Below are 4,122 nucleotides of genomic sequence, written 5' to 3'. Positions count from 1 at the left end.
TCCACTTCTGATCCAGCTCCCTGCTGATGTGCCTGGGAAAGTGACAGACCAAGTGCTCGGGCCCCTGCACCCACATGGGAGATCAGAAGAAGTTCCAGGATCCTGGCTTAGACTTGGCCCAGCCCCAGCCAGCCACTGGGGCCATTTGGGGAATGACCAGTGCATGGAATCTCAATCTCTCTCTCTCTCTCTCTCTCTCTCTCTCTCTCTCTCCCCCTCTCTCTCTAACTCTTTTAAATAAATAAATAAATCTTTTTTTTTTTAAGAAAAAAGACATGAAGGCAATGCAAATGCCAGTGAAAGAAGCCAATATGAAAAGTCACCACATGAATCCAACTGTATGACATTCTAACGAGGCCAAACGCACAGAAGCCATAAAATGATCAATGCTTCCCCAGTGGCTAGGGGGGTGAAAGAGATGAGTGGGTAGAGCTTAAAGGACTTTTAGGGCAGAGAAAAGAGACCATATATGCTGCTATAAAGATGGGTGCATGTCATCATGTTTTCCACACCCACAGAATGGACAACACCAGAAGTGAACTCTAATGTAAACTATGGACCTGGGGTGATAACCATGTGTCAATGTAGGTTTAACAATCATAACAAATGTACCATAGCTGGTTGGGGGATGTTGATAATGGGGGGAAGCTATGAATGTGTAGAGGTAGGCAGTATATGGGAAATCTCTGTACCTTCTAATCCATTTTTCTATGAACCTACTCTACAAATAGACTATTTTTTTTTCAGTGAGAGAAGGTTGTAAATGGACTGGTTACAAGTGAATGGCTCCTAATCAGCTTACAATAAACTTCTCCTCTTGTACGAACAAGAAATGGGATGTTCAGGTCATTCAGGGCTTTGCTCTCAACACTAAAACCAAATGTACTAAGTTCTCTCTGGTTTTGTTGTTGTCATTGTCTAAGGCTCTTCAGTATTTTTAGGGTTGTGTTTCTCCAAGAGTGCTCCAAGGAAAGCCTCAGTTATCAGCACCCCCTGATAGGGATGCTCATTTTAAAAACAGTTTTCAGAGTGCCGATCCACCCTCAGCCTACTGGAAATTACTGGGTGATCTTTATGCACAGTAAGGCTTGGGAACCCCTATTTCAGAGTAGTGGAGGTCGAGTTGTAAATATCAGGTATCATTGCATTCAGAAGATGCAGGCATCTGCTTATTTGAGAGTTCTAGATAACACAGTAGATTCATGCACTCATCTGCTTAAAGGCTTTGCTGAGACGTCCTCCTGCTCATCAGAAACTTCCTGACGTAAAATGCACATTACCCTCTCTGTACCGCCCATCCTTCCTTCGCCGTAGCACTTACAGCTAACTGAACGCTCTGTGGATTCATTTGTCTGGCTCCTGTTCTTAGAAATCAAGCTTCACAAAAGTAGATGCTGGGGATCCAGCACCTAGAATTGTTTCTAGTATGTAGGTGTTCAATCAATAGTGGTGCCACACTGCGTCCTAGTGCTTGAGCATAATGGTATTTGTCCACTGTCGTTCTTGGGAGAATTTAAGGAAAAAAACTATAAAGCAAATTACTCTTATTCTCTGAGTGATGCAGGGTGTGTATGTAATAGAGAGAAGACGCTGGAACCATGCCCTCTAATCTCCTAATTCTGGAGTCTGGGCTGGATTCTCTAAAAATCGTTTTTCCTTAATGCCACCGAGATCCTCAATTTTCTATGAGGATCATGCATTTATAGCCGCAGTGTCCTGGGAGGGCTACCCTGAGGAGGACTTGTTGCCCCTACGCAGCTGAGGCTGCAAGGCTGAGATGAACCCGCAGTGGGAGGGGACTTTGCTAAGCCCACCCCATATTACTGAACTCCCAACCAGGACAGTAGATGCTTCCTTCTCCTAAGTTGCTGGATGGGGATGCTAATAAATGGATCCTATTGCAAGTGACTTTTTACACTCTTGGTTGGTCTAAACAAATGACCCTTGCCGGTTCCTATCCTCTAAGCCACCTACCTGCCCAACAGCACCAGCACATAAAGAAATGCTCACAGACGTTTGGGACCCCCCCACTTCCCGGCACCCCACCACTAACCCCTTCTTATACACAAGGATTCCCAAAGTCAGTTCCCTAACACCGGGGGCTGCCTGTGTCTCTCCCAGGACACACCTTACGTTCCAGCCTGTGTTGAGATGGTGACAAGCGCTCAGCAGGCTATCCGGGATCCCTAGGGAATCCCACGGGGATGCTAGGAAACTGTGGGGCGGGAGTAGGAGAACACAAACAGGAAAGAGCAAGTTTGTTCCTAGTGTTATGCGCCAGGGTGGCAGGATCTACCTGCTGAGCCAGCCCAGGAGGTCCCCAGGGAAACCGTTAAGGTAAGTCTCTCCTGTTCTTCCGCGTGTGATGATGGTGGGGTTGGGGGAAGGAAAGTGTGCCGGAAGGCGGAGGATGGGCACCCCCCCTCCGGGGGTCAGGGTTCTGCGCCCAGAGCTGCTGCACGCACCAGGTGGACCTGAAGGTGGGTAGTAGTAGCAGAGGGCTTGTCTCACTGGTCCCACTGGGTGGATGGAAGGTAGGCAGGTGAGGTGGGAAGGAGGGGCTTGTGCGGCTTTCAGACCCCCAGCAGTGGGGTGGAGGAGGGAGGTTGTTAGCTGCCTGCACTGCCTGCTTTGATGTTTTCTTAACGTAGCAGCCGGGGAGCTCAGGAGTCGGTAGCAGAGCTCTGGAGAGGGAGGGGTTCCGAGAGGGGCCTCAGACTCCCAAGGAGACCTTGATCCGACTTTCTCACGGTGATTCCCAGGCTAGCAGGAGGGAGTTTCTAGGGTGGGTGAGGTGGCTCCCAGGAGCCTGGGGCGAAACTACTGGGGATCCCAGAGACCCAGCAGACTGGGGTGGGGAGGAAGGCGTTTTGTTTGAGTGACACGGACCAAGGGAAGAAACTCCGAGGCAGCTGGGCAGGTAGCTGAGGTTCTTCCCGCTTGAACGGAATGGAGCTGCAGTTTGCAAAAGAGGGGTCATTCGCGGGGGACGGCGCACAGCTGCGCCACCAGGGTCCCAACCTGGCGACGCGAGGCTCGAAGAGGCGCTGACTTGGCCCCCAGCCTCGGTGGGGAGAGGGCGGGGAGCGTCCGGAGCGAGTTCCCCCAATTCAGACAGGGAGGAGGCTGCACCGGCCGAGAGGAGTGAGCCGGGGATGGGAGAGGCTGGGGGACTCCTCACGTCTGGGGCGGAGGTGTCGCCAGAGCCGGAACCCAGGCTTGGGACCGGGTGTGTGTGTGTTGGGGGGGGGGGTTCTCAACAGACCACAGGGTCCGCAGCTGAAGGGACTTGGGGGAGTCCTGGGGTGGTGGTGGGGTGTTCTCCCTCTGGCCAACAAGGGCTGAGGGAGGGCTGGGAAGACCGACGCGGTTCCTACTGGGGAGCTGCTGGAGGCGCCCCACTCAGTAGCACTGAGGGGGGTCTCTAAATGGGATATGGGGCACAGGAAGTGGGTTGAGGACCTCTGCAGTAGAGGGACTTTAAATTGGGTCCGGAAGAAATCGGGGACTCCGAGGGCGGGTTTCTCTCTCCGACTGGGGACACGGAGGGACTCTGGCCCCTTGGAGAGGGTGGGGATTTGGGGGTGCAGGGGCCACCTCCCTCCCGACCCCAGGAGATCGGGGACCTCCTAAATTCTGGATAGCGGGGACCCGAGAGGGAGGACTAGGGCTCCCCGATCCGGAACCGAGCTACCTTGGAGGCACCGGCAAGCGCTTCATTCCGGGAGGGCGTTCCCGCGGCCCGGCCCCCGCGCCGGCGTGGGTGGGGGTGCGGCCGCGCCCTGGCCCCGGCCCGCACCCGGATTCGGGGTCTCGGTCGCCCCCGGGGAGCCTGGAGCCCGGCGGGAGGGGGTCCCGGCGCCGCCGCCTCCGCGGGCGCCCGGGCGCGCGGGCGAGCGCGGGGCTTTATGCGCGCAGGGCGGCGGGGGGAGGAGCCGGCAGGTCGGCCCCCGGCGGGCCCTCCCCTCGGCCGTCCCCGCCCGCCCGCCCGAGCGGGGTCGGGGGAGGGGGCAGCATGGCCTGTCCGTCCGGCCCCCTTCGCCGCGCTCCTCATCTGCCCCGCGCCGAGCGCCGCCGCCGCCGCCGCCGCCGCTCCGCTGCCCGCGCCGCCCGCGGCTCCCG

The sequence above is a fragment of the Lepus europaeus genome, chromosome 23 (genome assembly GCF_033115175.1).
Source record: "Lepus europaeus isolate LE1 chromosome 23, mLepTim1.pri, whole genome shotgun sequence".
In the NCBI taxonomy this organism is placed as follows: Eukaryota; Metazoa; Chordata; class Mammalia; order Lagomorpha; family Leporidae; genus Lepus; species Lepus europaeus.
The sequence above is the reverse complement of the archived record's forward strand: the minus strand, read 5'-3'. Positions refer to the sequence as shown.